Below are 19572 nucleotides of genomic sequence, written 5' to 3'. Positions count from 1 at the left end.
AGTTCTTATTTGAATATGGTCACATATATACAAATGAATAATAAGGAAAAGAAATGTCAACAGTTCCTAATTCTGTTTATGAATCTACATTTATTAAGTGACTTTCATTTTATACATTCGCTCCATTAATAAAATCCATTAAGCTTTACAAGCCTATAACAATCTTAGCAGCTGTTGTTTATGTAAGAATCTACAAGGTCAGCTGATTGATGTAGATTTTATATTAGATTCTAGTTTATTATGCCAAACATTTTAAATGTCATGGTAAAATACTTGTAATTCTATAAGTAAACTATTTGATGTGGCTGACTGTTCCAGCACTTCTGTGTGTCTCCTCTAAGTTTGCTGCGCCTAGTCAGGTCTAGTTATTCTTAAGAACTTATTTGTAAGTTTGTTCTAGAAAAGATAAAACCCTAGTTCCAGTTAAATACCACTATTCATATAGTCACTAAGGCCTGCAATAGTGCTTCCTAATGCACATGAAATAAATTTACAAAATGCACTGTATGGGAGCCCTGCTAATTAGCTAATTGGTCTTAGGTAAACCTATGAAACCGGCATGTCTTGAAAAGTTCAAAGATCCAATGTTGCTGAATAACCAGAAGATGAAGCTCTGGGATCATGTTGACGAACAAAAGAGAACAGCAGCGCAAAGAGATCATAGTGCAGTAAGTATATATAACTATTTATTCATTATCCACTTCAATACAGGCACTTATACACCTTCCTGCCCAGACCAATTTTCAGCTTTAAGCGCTGTCGCACTTTGAATGACAATTGCACGATCATGCAACACTGTATCCAAACTAATTTTTTAACCTTTTGTTCCCACAAATAGAGCTTTCTTTTGGTGGTATTTGATCACCTCTAGGATTTTTTTTTTCTGTTATACAAATAAAAATTACCGAAAATTTTGAAAAAAAAAATGTTTTTTTTGTTTCTGCTACAAAACTTTTTTAAATAAGTTTTCTCCTTCACTGATGGGCACTGATGGGGCTGCACTGATGGGCACTGATAAGGCGGCACTGATGGGCACCAATGAGATGGCACCAATGAGGTGGCAATGATGAAGTGGCACTGATAGGTGGCACTGATGGGCACTGATATGCAGCATTGATGGGTACACATAGGTGGCACTGATGGGCACTGATATGCAGCATTGATCGGTACACATAGGTGGCACTGATGGGCACTGAAAGGCGGCACGGATGGGCACTGATAGGCGGCACGGATGGGCACTGATAGCTGGCATGGATGGGCACTGATAGATGGCATGGATGGGCACTGATAGGTGGCACGAATGGGCATGGATGGGCACTGATAGGTGGCACTGATGTACATTAATTGATGGTATGGATGGATGCCAATCAGTGCCAAACAATAATGCCTGTCAATCAGTGATGCCCATTGTGGGAACTGATTGGCATCCATTGTGGGAACTGATTGGCATCCATTGTGGGCACTGATTGACATCCCTGGTGTTCTAGGGTGGCATACCTGGTGGTGACATCCCTGCTGGTCCTAGTGGCGTCCCTGGCGGTCCAGTGTAGGCATCCTCGGGGGGCTGCACTGATAATCAATCAGCACAGACCCCCCTGTCAGAGGAGCAGCCGATCGGCTCTCCTCTACTCGCGTCTGACAGACGCGAGTGAGGAAAAGCCGATCAACGACTCTTCCTGTTTACACTGTGATCAGCCATGATTGAACACGGCTGACCATGTGGTAAAGAGTCTCGGTCAGAGACTCTTTACCAAGATTGTGTTGCAGTGTGTCAGACTGACACACCGCAACAACAATTGCCGCGGCTTGATATCCTGGCGACCTCATATGACGTCCGGTCAGGATATTGAAACCACTTTGCCGCCGTCATTTTGCTATATGGCGGGCGACAAGTGGTTAAAAAATGTATAAATGCACTCACAAACATAATGAAAGCAAGAGCATGTTGTGTTGTGTACTGGCAGCTGATGTGACCACAGGTCCACTCTGAGGCTCAGGAGTGCTGGGGAGGTCCAGCCGGGGCTGGATGGGATGCATGCTGAAGCTCTGGGATGGCTCCTCTGACTCCACGCCCAAGGAGGAAAAGCCGCCGCTGTCAGTACACACATTCTGAATGATGTCACACATCCGGAGTGCTGTGATACTGAGATGTTGGAAGGGAGGGATGCACATTTCTGGGGGAATTCCCCTTTCATCAGCCTCCTGGAGATTGGACCATCCTGCATCTAGATTGGCATTCAAACGAGATCTTGGCACTGGATATATTCTTTTGGTGCGATAATCTGTGTAACAGAATGGGTAATCAGCCAAATGACCAGACAGGCAATAACTGTAACTTTCAATTACAGCTACAAGAATGCAAAACAGGTTCAGGCTGAAAAAAGAGAAATATACACAGCAGAATTGATATCAAGCTTACACAAGTCCAAGGCCCATCAACACAGACCCTAAGGAGTGTACAGGTGTGGGAGCTGAATTGGTTAACAACTATTCCTATGAGAATCCATTAGATTGATATGATGCAGTATTTCTGTGCCCTACACTCTAATGCCCCGTACACACGATCGGACATTAATCGGACATTCTGACAACAAAATCCATGGATTTTTTCCAACGGATGTTGGCTCAAACTTGTTTTGCGTACACACGGTCGCACAAAGTTGTCGGAATTTCCGATCGGTGACGTACACCACGTACGACGAGACTAGAAAAGGCCAGTTCAGAACCAAGCGCGGCACCCTTTGGGCTCCTTTTGCTAATCTCGTGTTAGTAAAAGTTTGGTGAGAGACGATTCACGCTTTTTCAGACTCGTGGTTTTCAGATCATTTTCTGCTGTTCAGTTTGTGTTTGTGGGTTTGTATCTGCTCTTCAGTGCGTGCAGCAAGCTACGCGTGACTCTGTCATTGTGTTCTTGTTCATTCGTTACTGTTTTTCAAGTCGCTCTTCACAGGCCTTGCTGTTCTTCAGTGCGTTCTGTTACTTCGTTCTGAGCAGCCGTTTTCTAGCCATGTTGCCGATACATACTCCTCGTAGAGTTCGTGCTGTTTGGGGGCTTGGTGTTGGGGTCCTGACCTTGACACAAGTCCAGTCCATGAACAGGGTGGGGAGGAGTTCATTGACCAAGAATTGGTTGCTTCAGCATGACCAGTTCTGTCATATGCCTTTGCTCCGTGAGATCCGTGAGAATAATCCTGATGATTTCAGGAACTTTCTCCGGATGACGGACCCCGTATTTCACTGTTTGTTGTCTTTGCTGACCCCCTATATCAGCAGGCAGGATACCTGCATGAGGCAAGCCATCACTCCGGAGCAGAGGCCCATCGCCACCCTGCGGTACTTGGTGACGGGGAGAAGCCTGCAGGACTTGAAGTTCTCAACAGGCATCTCCCCCCAGGCTCTGGGGATCTTTATCCCAGAGACCTGTTCTGCCTTCATACAGGTCCTGCAGAAGGAGTATATTAAGGTAAGATTTTTATCCTTTAACATCACATTTTATTGTATATAATGTTTGATAATATATTGTATTTCTTTCCTCATTCCCTAATTACCATGATTGTAATATGCTGTGAATGTCCCCTTTGTCCTCATGCATGCTGGATTTTTAGGTAATTATTTTTTTGTCCTTCATACATATTTGCCTTCACTTACCTCCCCAGCATGTTCTCCTGGCCCTATATTCACCTCGTGTAGTCACTTAACAATGTATTTTATCAGCTCCATAGTAGTGCTTTACCCTAAATACCCCCTAAAATGTTTATAAATGTGATTTGTGCTTTAAATTCAGGCAGAGTGCCAGATGCTTTTTTTGGGTGTCCCCAAATCATTTGGAACCCTCCCTCCCCCCAACTGCTAGGTCAGCTGATACCAATTCTCTATCTATCCTCAATCATCTATCTGCCGACTTTGCCAAACCCATAGACACTATACCCATCTCTTTAGTGGTCAGATGTATGGATGAATTCCCCAAAGCATGTAGTGCAAGGGCCTGCCTGTATACTTTCAAATGGTACTGTTTAAAGTTTTTGTATCCTATTATTATCTTGATAGGTAATAGCAGAATGTCCAAATATGCTCAAATGTGTACAATGTGTATTTATATCTTTGTATTATGACATTTCTTACCTGTCCAGTGGGCTGCCAATAGTGTAACTAAGGAGGGGCTGTTCAAAGCAATACCCATTATTTAAGCATTCATCTCTCAATGAAGTGGAGAGTGTTACCTGTCCAAGAGCTCCCCCCCCCTATAATGTTAGTAATGGCCCATGAGAGGGGGGGAGGGGGAATCTGATAGGTGTACCTTATACTTTGGTCTTTAAAAACTCCCTCAAATAAATGTTATCTTGATGTTGGCCAAGAATGTTTGTGTCTAATCTGCTTTCCCTGTATATGTGTAAAATGAATAATTGTTTTTTTTTGGTTTGACTTCACAGTTTCCTTCCACGCCACAAGAATGGCAGACTGTGGCCTCCCACTTTGCCCAGTGGTGGGACTTTCCTAACTGCGGAGGGGCAATTGATGGGAAACATGTCCACATCGTCCCACCACCCAACTCGGTGTCGTACTATTATAATTATAAGGGGTTCAATAGTATTGTGATGTTGGCGGTGGTGTCGGCTACTTATGAGTTCCTGTATGTGGACATGGGGAAGAATGGCCGGATGTCCGATGGTGGAGTCATCGCCCAGACGGAGTTTTACAGGCATCTCCAGAATGGCAGCTTGGACTTGCCACCTCCAGAAGACAATGTGGAAGGACTCCCATTCGTCTTTGTTGCGGATGAAGCATTTGCGCTGGGACCATCTTATGCGGCCATTCCCGATGAGGACCCTCACCCCGGACCAGAGGGTTTTTAATTAACGGTTAGAGCCAGAAGAGTGGTGGGGAACACGTTTGGAATCATGGCCAGCCGGTTCCGCCTATTTCTTACACCCATACACATGGCGGAGTACAAACTGAATCATATTATCCTGGCATGCTGTGTTCTACACAACTTTTTATGGCAACATTCTGCCAACTATGCTGGCTCAGTTGGGCCTGAGCCTGGAATTCCAAATGAACCAACCCTGAAAGTGGCCGTCCTGGCTTGTCCCCCCCCCTGAGTGCCCGTGATGTCCGGCTAAGATACCTTGAATTCTTTGCGGGTAGGGGGGCTATCAATATGCCAGACAATATCTAAAACCTTTTTAAAATAAAAAAAAACTACTCAAATCTTTGGTGACATTTACTGCTGGTGTTTGTTTTAGCTGACCCTGACAGAAATGTGGTGAGTCCTGAAAATGGCATGATTGTGTAACCTTACAAAGCACTGTTGGGTGTTATTTACTAAAGGCAAAGGCACTTTGCACTACAAGTGCACTTGAAACTGCACTGAAACTGCACTTGTAGTGCAAAGTGGATTTGCCCTTAGGAAATAACACCCATTGTCACAGAAAACACCAATTAGAGCACCACAAAAGTGTTGTAGCGTTGAGACAATAATCCACACATTCTTGATTAACAATCTTTTTAATACCAGCACAATCACATGTGCATTTAGAAAAGGTTTTTAAAACAAACCAACATGTTTGTTCTATAACAATTTTTGGGGTCACATTAGAAAAAGTAGAAATGTCCATTTAAGATAAAACAGGCATGTTTAAAACCAAGAAGAAAGACACAAATCTTGAACTTACAAAGTTCACATTTGTTAGAACTTGAAGGCAATATCAGACATGAGTATTTACAAACTGTGTTTTATATTGCGTTCAGATGGGGTGAAGTCACCCCAAGAAAAGCCAAATTTTGAAGATGCACACAAATTTACGAATGTCAACATGTGCTAGCTGCCATCACGGGGGATCAAGGGACATGTTTGGGGGGTGCAACCCCTTCCTCACAGCTACTTTATTATTAAGGAAGGGGTTGCACCCCCAAAACGCGTCCATTGATATCCCGTGAAGGCAGATAGCACATGTTGACACACTGTGTGCCTCTTCAAAATTTGGCTTTTCTCAAATTTGTCAAAAAATTTTAAAAATTTGTAGCACACAAAAAAAAGAGATTTGGAGGAGTTTCAAACTCTCCCTAAAACATCAATGATGTTCTTCATTTTTTGAAGAACATCATTGATGTTTTTCTTGATGTTTTCCAAGTCCCTATTACACCCCATGATCTCCCTGATCAGGATCTGTGCACTTTCCAAGGTGAAAGGATCTGGATCCACAACATCACGATCACCTATAAAGATAGAAACCAAAAAACACCATGTATTATAAATATGCCGGCGTCCATCTCTTACCTGAGCCTGTGGTCGCAGACACTCACGTGTTATGGTGCTAATTTCCACCACGTCTTCCTCCTCCTGCTCTGCTTGTCTTGGGTGGATTTCACCTTCTTCCAGAGGTGGGGGGTCTGTGGTCTCCTCGGATGAGGGGTGTCCTCCGAGTCTTTTCTCCCAGTATGTAAAAAAAATTGGTATACTTAGCACACAGATATTTGATGGCAGAACTTCCAAGATGTAGAATTTTTAGTGTCCTTTGTCAAGCTTCAATACTTGACCTGTTTTGTACAAGCTTCACAGAGACACCCCTATATATACACTGGAGCACCTGTGTGGGCCCCCTAATAAAAAGGGTGTTCTTGTGTCCCACACTAGTGCTCCAGCGTCCAGATGTGTAACCAGCTGCTGAGTGTCCTCTCCTTACACAGAATCTAGTTTTCATTTCATTCTAGTAACAAACACATCTACACAACCAAATTAGTTTCAGACAAGTAGGCCCTAAAAAATGTGGGCAAATGCATATGGCCAAAACAATGGTGTTTTCTAGGCCGAACGAACAATGTTTTAACGAATAATCTGCTGTGTCTCCGCCATGTGCTCCTCCCCCACTGCGCCGAACGAAAAGGGGCAGGGAATAGACTAGAAAGTGTGTTTAAAGCGTAACACGCGTGCGTAGTACGTACGATCCGTGAGCGGAGGAAGGAGTATCGGAGGCGCCGATCGTGATAACGAAGGTAAGATCTAAACTTGGGCCTATACTGCTTCTAGATTGAGGCCTATATTGTAACAAGATTAGGAGAGTTTTGCCTGACATTAGGGTTTGTCTTGTGTTGTGTCTTGAAGATAAAATGGATGGCTTCAATGACCACAACTTCCTCCCCCTGTTCATAGACAAGTACAGGGAGCTGCCCTGTCTGTGGCAGGTCAAACACCCCCAGTACAATAATAAACAAAAGAGCCAGGCAGCGCTGGAGAAACTGCTGGAGTTGGTGAAGTCGGTGGTCCCCACAGCAATCATCCCCTATTTAAAAGCCAAAATTGGTGGCCTGAGGAGCACTTATCTTAGGAAGCGCAAGAAGGTCACAGATTCCCAGAGATCAGGAGCTGCAGCAGATGACGTTTATGTCCCCAGGCTGTGGTACTATGAGAGACTGCGATTTTTGTCAGACCAGACTGGAATCAGGGAATCCCTCTCAACCCTTCCTTCCACTCTTCCTTCCACCCCAGCTGAGGCTTTCGATGTCCAACCTGGGACTTCCAGCCAGGAAGAAGTGGAGGAGCCCAGCTTGAGCCAGGTATAGCATTGTTCTACAGATTTCTGGTCAATAAATAAATGATCTTTACTAGATGTTATTATTGATCACTAATTGCTGATTTAATACAGTTTTTTACATATCAATAGAGAGTAGTGGGCAAAAATAATTGGGACAAGAATGAAAAATGCTGGGCTCAGAAGGATAGTCTGTTATATTTGTTAACATTCTATTTGCAACAGTCATGAGATGAAAATTGTGTGTGATTGATGAAGAAAAAACTAAAACTATGTCCCTTTTTCATACACAGGAAGACCTCAGCCAGGATGATGCTCTGGAATGTGGCACACAGGAGGAGGCTGTGGAATGTGGCAGCCAGGAGGAGGCGGGGGTTAGTGGCAGCCAGGAGGAGGTGGGGCTAAGTGGCAGCCAGGAGAAGCCTGGGACCAGTAGGAGCCTGACAGAATCGCAGGTCCTTCCCCTCCGCCTTCCAAACAAAAGACCCAGGAAGGGGAGTCACATGCAGGATTCAGCGCTCAGGCTCATTCAGGAGGCTTCTGCATCCCTCAGAGCCTTACCCACTCCTGAAGAGGCCTTTGCCTGCATGGCTGCCACCAAACTGAAGGGCATGGCTGCCACCAAACTGAAGGGCATGCAGGAGGGTCAACGCCTCATGTGTGAGAAACTTCTTTATAAAGTCCTAACTAAGGGGATGAGTGGCGAAATCACATCCAATACCGACGTGATTGAGTTGGACCATCCTCCTCCTACTCCTGCCACAACTCCACCACCACAGCCACAGCGTGGAAGGAAGCGTGGAAGGAAGACCAGAGAGTGATGACCTGGGTTCAGTCCGGTGTGACAAAAGATTCAGGCTCTTGTATGACCACAGCCTGGGGACACAGATGTCATCTGCTGCTTTCAGGATCTCTGGGACTTCTGGACCAGACTGCACTCCCTTATATATGGACTCCTCATGCCACCAATTTTGCTGGAAAATAATTGATGTGTGCCCTGGGGGCCAAAGGCTTCGCCAATTTCTGCTGTTTCTCCAGCGTTGCCTCCCTCTTTGTTTGGTTCTGAGCCCTTAATAAAGGAATTTTTGTTTCAATTATACTCGCGTGTTTTCCTTCAAAAAGGGCAGTTTGTTTGTGAGGAGGCAGGTACATTTCAAAAATACAATGTGAAATTAACAAGAGACACCAACACCAAGCAATCTCCTTGAGATTAAATAATACAAGATAATAATGGTGTTGTGGTAACCTGACACACAAAACACACACAAAAATATTATGGAGTAAAACCCCAAAAAAATAAAAAAATACATCAGCCTGGAAACAAATACAAAACAAATATAAAACAACAAAAAAGAAAGTTGGTCAGATGTGACAAATCAAAATATATTGAGGGAATCACGATAAATAATAAAGAAAGAAGTTTGTGAGAAGTCTGTGTGAATATGAGCAGCAAAACTACTTCATTCTTCTCACGTTATAAAGAAGAAGAGAGTGCGCTGTATTAAACAATTTAAAACATTGCAGCGTGACGAAAGTGCTGTATCCATTCCAAACGCTAATTTTACCAGACCAAGCTGTTCCGTCTCTGAATTTCTTCTGAGCTTGCGTGGCACTTTGTGCGTCGGAATTGTCCACACACGGTCGGAATTGACGCGATCGGATTTTGTTGTCAGAAAATTTTATAGTCTGCTCTCAAACTTTGTGTGTCAGAAAATCCGATGGAAAATGTCCGATGGAGCCCACACATGGTCGGAATTTCCGACAACACGCTCCGATCGCACATTTTCCGTTGGAAAATCCGACCGTGTGTACAGGGCATAAAGTGATTTCTCCATAGGGATGTATAAAGAATTCCCTGGTGGCAACAGTAGATGCCCTACTCTAAACACAAAGAATTTAGGGGTAAAGTTTCTTTACTTTTTAAAAAATTCTGTTTTGTATTTGATTAGCCATTTAGTTCTATGCTAATCATCAGTAGCCACAACTCTTACCATTGTTACCTAACTGTTTCTATCTATCTAGTACTAGCTAGTACTAGTACTATCTAGTAACTATCCAGTATACATCTTAAATAGTTAAATAATGGTGCCCCTGGATGATGTAATCTCTGATGAAATGTGTAGGGCGGAGCGACACGCTGACGTCACCTATCCCCACGTGTCCCGGAAGGATGGGATTGTTTTGGTTGTGCACCGGCCGACACACCATACTTAAGGCTTCTATCAACCTGTTACTCTGTAAGTGCATTACCTTACTTCTAAATACATTTTATAAAAGGTTTTATGCCATGTGGAGCTTTTGTTGTTTTTGACATATAACCATCCATCCATGTGAGCGAGTGACCCCCCCCGGTACTAGGAGAATGGGAGAAAGACCCAGGCTGGGTATAAGCCAAAAGCGCTGTTTGTTCCCCTGTAACGGGGGTCATCTGGAGCTCTTAATCTCACTATTGGTGGCGGTACTGTTCACATTAGGTGATTGATGGTGGTTTTATCATCAGGAATCATCAAGTCTCATGGCTAGAATCACTGGTGGACTTTTATATAAACGTTATGTTTTTATATCTGATGGACTGATTTATTTTTTGTAACTTAGCGTGATTCTATTGCTACACTGTAGTTTATGTCATACAGGAGAATCGCTGCTCATACTTGCTGGTTTGTTTTTGATTTTCTTTTGCTTTGTTTTTTAACCCTTTATGGCGCAGTTTGTTCTCCCTTTTTCTAGCTTTAGTAGTTACAAGTCCAATTGAATTTGAATAGCTACTACAAGCTATGAGCTGACCTGGATAAATGAGAACCTTTATTGACGGATTAATGTATCTTTATTTTTGAATTCCTAAGCAGGAGTGCCTGCTTTCACATCATTGTGTGAAACTCCATTGTTCGGAGTAGATTATGTTTCAAAGGGTAAGTTAGTGGTGTTCAATGAATCCTTGTGTTAAGAAGACATTGTTTGCAAGTATTATCATTTAATAAGAACTTGTAAAGTTATTTTCAAGACTTGATTTCATTTTAAGTGGAACTTCAGCCACATGACCCTGCATATCATTTGATATTCAACCTTACTACCCTTCCTGAACCCCACTAAATCTAACTTCAATTAAAAAAAACATCCTCTACTTGTTTACCTGGAGTCATCTTGCTGGTCTTGTGATGTCATAGATCCTCCCTCCTTGGCAGTGATGGATGCAGTCCTTCCTTCTGGACACACATAATGTGTCCATGAATACTGTGAGCTCAGACTGCATGCTGATGTACCTCCAGGGGTTGTGTCAGTGATAGTCTGGGCTTACAAATATTGGGTAGAATAATACTAATTGCTCTTCTGTCCAAAAAGGACCAGCAGCACTGGATGATGGAAGAAGCCTTATGCTGAGCTCCACCTTTTAGCAAAGAGTTCCGGCAGTGAGACAGGTACTTCTCATTCCACTGCTGAAACAAAACGGGCTGAGTGCTGTTCATTCATTCACAATTTGCAATGAGCTTTGTGTTCTATGAATTAAGCTTCCACTGAATGCTTGAGTGTGAGATTGTCATGTTTTCAGCCTGCCTCTCCACCTCTGCCAATCAGAGGAAGCTGCATTTTTTTATAGAATGCAAAGCTCCCTGTGATTGGCTGAGCAGCGCTAAGCCCAACTTAGTAGTAAAGATAATAGCTCATTTGGACCAGTTCTATGTGATGTGATGTAATGTGATAAAGGTAATACTAGCTTGGCTATTTATTTTATTTTTTGCAGGAGTTCTGGAATTCTGTTTTAATGAACATATATTTCATGGACTTATAACAGTACTTGATAAGCTTTGGTTTCATTCATAATTTTCCTATGTGCATGATTTTGGGCAAATAATATGTAGACCCAACACCAATTCCTGACTGATATAAGTAAGCAGCAGGTAGTTCTGTCTATGAAGCACTTTACATTTAACTGAAATATTCATTGCTGGTAGCCTGGCCCTTTAAAATAAGAAATATAGATTGATTTTTGCTCTATTCTATGGTAATTTATGACCCTTATAATCATCTACAATAGGATCTGCCTGTTTGGGCTTATTTGGCCCATGGACACTGAGCTGTCTGCTTTCTGCTTGTTATCCAGGTAAAGGTTAAGTGGGAAGACTGTCTGGATTTCATGGTTCTCAATTTGTTAATGCCAAAAATGAAAACAGATGCATCAAGTCTCACACAACGTACCCAGCCACTGAAATGTTCTGCCAGGATGTGTGACATTATCATTACAAAATGAGTAATTATTCAACATATCAGCTCATCATTTCTTCATACTTACACAGGTGCCTTAACCAGATGCCAACCCCCTTACCTCCTCCAGGTTACTTATTGCACAACATCTTCAGTAACAAAGTTGTTCGTGATAGAAATGTATTATTTCAAGCCAGCAACCACTCTGTGTATTTGGAACAACAGCAAAATACAATTTAATTTACAGTCTCTTGTTATATTGTAATTACCTAAGTCAGATCACATCAGTTACACTGTAATCAAATGTTCCTTCTTCTGTGCAAAATGCATTCCAGTTGCATGAAAAACAATATAATTGGGCATCTTTGTAACAGAGAAACAGTATTATCGTACTTCAAAACTACAAAAAGATGGCATTTGTTCCTTATTGTTATCAGAAACAACTGAGAGTGCTGAATTGATCTGTCAACATTGGGGATGAGTGAATGTGTCTGGTTTCAATTTGTGGGGTGTTCACGAAACCCATCATAAAGTCCGAAAATTAAAGCAACATTATTCCTATTTTCCAAAAATATTTCATGCATATTCTTTGGTTGTTAAGCCACTCTGACCTCATCATACTATCCGCTCTGTGTCCTAATGCTGTGTCCCCCTGTGTGTGTGATTTATATAAAACATTTTGATTATACCTCATTTCAGAGCACCACTCAGCACTCACGTGATTGGTCGTCTCTCTCCTCTCCCAGTCTGACAGCTGCAGTGGGCGAGAAGAGAGGAGGAGAGACCTGGCCGATCACGTGAGCACCGAGCAGCACTCTGAAATGAGGTATCATCAGATTTTTTTAATAAATCACACACACAGGGGGACACAGCATTAGGAGACAGCGTAGATAGTATACAAATGTACATGCAATTTCAGCAGCAGGAGGGCCTGGAGCGGGCACCGTCACAAGCTGACAGGCAGGGAGGGGAGGGGAGAGAGCAGAGAGGAGAGCAGACAGCAGAGAGCAGATGACAGAGGCATGTAACTGACCACGGAGTCAGGGCTCAGCAACCATGATGAACCATGGTCAGTTTACAGAGGGGAGGGTAGAAACTGACAGGATCAGCCAGGTATTTCAGGTGATAGAGAGGCCCAAATGAAACAGCACAAGCACTGTGCTGTATAAAATGCTTTAAAGGGACAGGATCCTGGGGGCGTGGCCTGCTACAGCATGGAGTAGGACGTGGAAGACCCGAGCTCCGTCCAATACTCCCGAATCCACATTAATCCTGCCTATCAGTAATCTTCCGCAGCAACCTGGCATACCTCCTGAGGACCCTACACATATACGGACCTGTCTCAGTGGACTTCTGGTCGGACGGGAGTTCCGAGCGGCACGGCGCTCCTCCGCGGTGGCAGCCACAACTACAGGCCGCGTCTTCGGCCTAGTCGATGCCGGCGGCCATCTTGCTCCACTCGGCCTCCTCATCTATACCCCTTCCTGGCCTCCCTGGTGTCTGGATCTCCTGCCGCACGCGAACCCTGCCCTGCGGGCTCCCGATCAGGGGTTCAGATGGAGCGGTACCCTTCCATGTGGCGGCGGTCTCAAATCCAGGCCGCGGCTTCGGCCTGGTCCTAAACTCCGGCGGCCATCTTGCTTCTCCCGGCCTCTTTAATAGTGCTGCGTTCTGGCCCCTCTGATGCTTAGCTCCCCCAGCAAAAGCTGATCCTGCTGCACCGGACCCTGACTGGGAGCCCGAACTGAACAGTGCCCCCCCACACAGTGATAACCCCAAATCCGGGCATGGTTTTGGCCTAGTCTCGGCGGCCATCTTGGTGCTCCCAGCCTCTTCACCAGCACCACATCCCCCCTTCCTGGACTCTACACCCAGTACAGTGGATCATTTAACCCACCTACTGCTCCCTGCAACTCTTCCAGGGACATCACAGTACTCAGATCTACAGATGACCTCTGCATCCTCCAGGTGAGTGGCACACACTTTGCTACTCTATATTGGACACTCCTGACCCTCCTATCTTTCCTCTGCCTGATCTGAACCCTAGTGCTGACAATCCTAGTGCCCTTGCCCGCCAAAGCATTGTCCTTACCCAAATCTGCTAGGGGTACTCGGGCCCATTGGGGGTGAACGGGGAATCAAGACCTGTCCTAGACGAAATGTGTGGTGACTATCCTGTTGTTCTTGACCTCCAAACTCCCTCAGCTCACCCTCTGTACCAACGCCGCAACCGCTCAGCCAGCTGCGTCTGCCGCCTCTTACTAACAGCCATGGCCCCGACGAAAACCAATACCGACATGGCTGTCAAACTTGATAAGTACCGCCGACAGGATAAAGACAGCCTGGGGGAAGATGGCGGCACCGCGTCAGAGGGGAGGGAGGTGGCGGGCGCAGACACAGATAGAGTGCTAGAAGCCATCTCTGCACTCCAGGCCATCCTCACGACCAAAATTGAGGAGGTGAAGGTAGATGTCTCCCTGGTTCGACAAGACCTGCATAAGCTTAAGGAGCGAGTTAAGACATCTGAGACCAGACTAGGAGAGGTGGAGGATGCGATGCCGCCATTACAGACTACCTCTGAACGCATGCAGTACCAGATTAATCAACTCCTGGCAAAGCAGGATGACATGGAGAACAGGCTTCATAGGTGCAACCTCCGCTTCATTGGCCTACCAGAGGGGACGGAGGGGAAAGACCCCACCACATTTCTGGAACAATTACTAATTACAACGTATGGCAGGGAGGCCTATTCATCCACGTTTGCTGTCAAAAGAGCACATCGTATGCCCGCTAGGCCACCACCACAGGGTGCCCCACCCCGAACATTTATCGCCAAATTGCTAAATTATAAAGACCGCGACGCAACGCTGCGCATGGCAAGGTTGAAAGGTAATATACCCATTGAAAACGTCAAGGTAGCCATCTTCCCTGATTTTTCCACTGAAGTACAGAAGCGCAGACAAAACTTCACCGAAGCCAAGAGGCGCCTGCGCATCAAAAATCTTAAATACTCAATGTTATTCCCCGCACGCCTTCGTGTGGAGGATGATGGTCGAGCCGTTTTCTTTGAAACCCCTGAAGATACCATCGCCTGGCTGGAGCGCCGAGATAACAGGAAAGAGAATGAATAACCCAACCCATACAGCACATGGCCGTGTATTGCGGCAGGGGACCATTTTTTTCTTTTATTTCAGATGAAGCTGACTGTTTTTTCCCGGATTTCAATTTCAGTTTTGTTTGGGAAGTATGCCCGCACAGGTTGGGGTCAGTGCAGGGCTGGGAGGGAGAGGGGAGGGAAAATGTTTAAGTTACTTTTTAAAATGCAAGAAGTACTATGTTTACACTTTTTGAATCAATATAGTTTTTTGAATAATATTGAAAATGTGCCTTTGCAGTTATATTTTGTAGTACTGTACATACATAATTTTTGTATAAAGGTACTGGTGAGACTCAGGATACACACCTTAATACTGAAATTGATCTGTGAGAACTCCATATGGCGTATATAAAATTCCTTACTTGGAATGTGAGGGGCTTGCGTGAACCGCTTAAGAGGTCGGCAACCTTCACATTCCTTAAGAAACAGAGGGCTGATGTAATAGCATTGGTGGAAACCCATATAGACGGCAAGCTACAGATGGCCCTGCGTCGCCCCTGGGTAGGATGGGCATTTCACTCGACGTTTACATCCCATTCCAGAGGGGTATCTATTTTAATTGCAAAATCCATACACTTTGAGCCAGGAGAGATATGCACAGACCCTCAGGGCAGATATGTTTTTATATCTGCTAAACTATACGGAGAACCCTTCCTAATCTTAGCTTTCTATGTCCCCCCTCCGTTCTCTATTAAAAAAAAAAAAGGGACAGGATCCATTTTTTTTAGGCTAACAAAGGCTTTAACGGCCCTGTTATCTATTTTTCATTAAATAATTTCCAACTGTGTTTTTCTGCCTTATTGTAAGATCCTTGATGAGCTCCCAAACCTCTCCTTTTCCCTCTCATTATTCTTTGTTTGGAACAAGCAGTGCACGTTAGCTGTTGTCATGTGCACTTTTCTATGCACACTATGTATCCCATAGTCCATCATCCCTTTTGGGAGAGAGCGAAAGGGGATGGCTATGTTCCTAGGTACAGTGGGATTATGGAAAACAAGCCTAGCTGCTCTCTATCAAGAAATCAAATAAGAAAAAAAAAATATTTGGAAATTTGGAGGCAGCTAAGAGCAATAGAAGGTACATTTTAGATCGAATGTTTATTTTTAAAGTTAGTGTGTAGAATCCCAGTGAAGTCTATAAAGTGTGATTCTTAAAAATATGTCAATTTTAGAGAATAATAGGCAAGGGCTTGTCAAACAAATGGCATGGGGAGATGGATACTGGCATAGGTGACTTGTACCAATGAAAAATAGACATTTTAAAAAATGTTGTTCAGTGAGGAGGGGGTCTTTCTTTTTTGCCACTTTAAGGGCATAGGAAAAGCACCAATCCTTTCAATTACCTCCTTGTGAGATGTATGTGGTGCTATAAATCAATATGGTTCTCATAGACAGTGTCATTGAGAGATATATATGTGTAATACATGTATAGCCTTAATTGAGCGGTGGACGTAGCAGCCTCAACAAATCTAAAAGCTATAAGGAAGTGTACAGTGGAACCTCGGATTGCAAGTAACGTGGTTAAGGAGCGTTTCGCAATACAAGCACTGTATTTTGAAAATCCTAACTTGGTTTGCGAGTGTTGTCTCGCAAAACAAGCAGGATTTAGGCCAAAGCAGTGTGTAGTACCGCGTTTGGCCTGAGGTGGGGGGGGGCGCCGGAGCCGAGCAGAGCCGAATGATGCCATTCGGAGCCGTTTGGAAATGCTCGGAAAGACTCAGAAATACTACGTTCCCGAGCCTTTCCGAGGTTTACCGAGGTCAGCTGAGCTGTCCTCGGGCCTTTCCGGCTGTTTTCGTGGCTCTCTGGTGCCCCCCCGCCTCTGGCCGCATGCGGTATTGTATGCCATTGAAGTCAATGTGGAATTAATTATTTTCGTTTCCATTGACTTCAATGGGGAAAATCACTTTGATATGCGAGTAATTTGGATTACGAGCATTCTCCTGGAAAGGATTATGCTCGTAATCCACGGTTCCACTGTACTTCCCTCAACTTTGAATCAATTGGCCAGTGGCAAAACAATTTCATAGTATAGTTTGTGAGCTTTTTTTTCAGAGTAACTCCCTGCATTGTCTCAAAAAAATGTCAAAACAAAGTGCGCAAAAACACTTCAAAATTCTAACCCAACATTTCAGAGAAAAAGCCAGTTTTAATCCTAAAATAAAATGAAATTGCATTATTTCAGAGACAATAGCTACACATAAAGTATAGTGGCTGGAGAGTGTATTAGTAGATGGATTAGTCAAAGTAAGAGTCAATTCTTATTAATCAATAAAAACCAGAGTTTATTATTTTAAAGGCAATAGCCAGAAATATCATACAATTGATGCACAGCATGTTAGCTGCACAGTATGCACAGTATGTTAGTTGCAATTTAGGAAAGAGGGTCAAGGCAGTTTTTATCAAGAAACAAAAATAAGAGTGTAATATTTCACAGACAATAGCCACAGATATTGTACAATTGATGCATAGTTTGTAAGAAGCTTTATGAGGCCACAATTTTTTTACAGAAGTACAAATGAAGTGTAATACTTCATTGGAAGTGAATATGAAAGTGAGCTAGCAAAGTCATAAGTTGCAGTACGTACAGTGCAAGCTTCAGCCAGTGGTCAAGCCTGGACAAACAATAGTCCATGAGGTCTTCACTTCAAACAGTGAACAAATCAGTCCTGGACCCCAATTAGTCTTCAATCATATGGTTTAGGTGCTCCCTGTTACTGCTAATTGCAGCTGAGCATATGCCCTGTGGTGGGAAAAACTACTTTAAGCCTTCGTTCACATTAGCGCTATTTGACATGCAATTTGACATGTCAAATCACATGCCAAATCGTAGCCTATTGCTGGCAATGGCACTGTCCCAAACCGTGTGGCACTGACTTTGCGGCACCACACCGATTTCCAAAAGTAGTTCCTGCATTACTTTTGGTGACTTTGCAGCAATTTCAATAGAGATCTGTGCATGAACCCGCACAGATGTCATTAAAATTGGCCCCGAACTCGCACTGAAATGCGGATTTGAAATTGTGCGAGTTTAGCTGAACTTCAAATCCACGTTCAGTGTAAACGTGCCCTAAAGCATAGCTGAGGCAAATACCACCCCACTGCTCCTCCTTACTTCAATCTGAGATTTGGCAGCACATTGGGCATGAAAAGGGATTCTATCACTATCTGGAAATATGGTTCTTTCACAGCACCTTTTCTAAGTGGCACATTTTTTCTCCCCCTTCGATGGTAGCATGAAATCTACCAAAAGACCTCAAAGTCTTCCAAAAGAATGGCCACCTTGTAATGGTCCCTTTCCTTTGTGGCATAAATCCTGTAGTCTTTCTGCAGGTATTTCAGCATGGATGAGCCTATTCTGTGCAAATTGTCTGCAGCAAAAGACCCATGTTTTTGGTGTTGCTGATGACAACTCAACACCTCAATAATCTCAACCCAGAAACTCAAAATACACACATTTCCTATACCCAGAAACCTGAAAACAAAAAATATACAGTAAATAATTTTACTATATTGTATTTTTTAACATTCAAGAACTGAAGACCAAAGGGCAGAGTCTATGGGACAACTATAGAAAGTAGTTAAAGTAGGAGAAGAGAAGGAGCATAGGAGCGGTGCTTAGGTCAGCACTTGTGCTCCACACTGCCACTATAATAAATTAGTCATAATACTAACTCTAACACTAACCCTAGCCTAAACCCTAATACTAGTCCTAATGTTAAATCTAGATGTATTCCTAACCCTAAACCTAATCGTAACTGCAACCCTAACCTAACCCTAGCCCTGACACTAACATTAGCCCTAACCTAACCCTAGCCCCAACCTAACACTAACCCTAATCCTAACCTAACCTTAGATCTAATCCTAACCCTAGACCTAATCTTAGCCCTAACCTAACCCTAGCCCTAACCCTAACCTAACCTTAGATCTAATCCTAACCCTAGCTCCAGTCCTAACCTTTCCCTAGTCCTAATCCTAACCCTAGCTCTAGCTCTATCCTAACCTAATCCTAACTACTCATTTTTACTTTAAATTCCAGTACTAAGTGCAGCTTTGAAGATGAGTGGGAGGAAGAGGAGGCAGGGGGAGTATGTGTTAAAAACCAACGTACCTGCTGGTTCTGTGGGTGCAACTCCTGAGGTGTCTAGTCCCACCATCACCTTACAAGAACTCATTGTGCAACTAGAGGAGCAGTCTGGCTCATCCAATACCACCACCATTGAGCCAGAACTTGTCCTCCCAGGAGATAGGCAAAGCAGGTAAATGATGGTTGCATGTTGTCCATGATAAAATTAGCAGAGAAAAGAGCAGTGAAGATTTAAGATGATGAAGATTTAAAAAAATGTCACCTGGCTATGGCATAAGTCCTACTTATTAAACTAGTTCCAGTAGAAAGCAGATCAACCATGGACATGGAGCTCAATTTCCATATCCCTAACTCCTCACTTTTTGGTACACCACATGCACCTACACCACATGTGCCCAATGAATCATATGGTCAGCTCCAGTTTCAAGTCCCTACCCTACACCAAATATTCAATGCCAGTTGCATGAGCCCTATCCTTCCTGTGGGCAGGGCTCACATGTAATGGGCCATAGTCTACAAAGCCGAAAATGCCAATGCATCCAGTAGAAAGGAGATCAAATGAGCATAACACTTTCTGTTTTAGTGCTCCACATGCACCAA

The sequence above is a fragment of the Aquarana catesbeiana genome, linkage group LG03 (assembly GCF_042186555.1).
Source record: "Aquarana catesbeiana isolate 2022-GZ linkage group LG03, ASM4218655v1, whole genome shotgun sequence".
NCBI lineage: Eukaryota > Metazoa > Chordata > Amphibia > Anura > Ranidae > Aquarana > Aquarana catesbeiana.
This window is presented reverse-complemented; position numbering follows the sequence as displayed.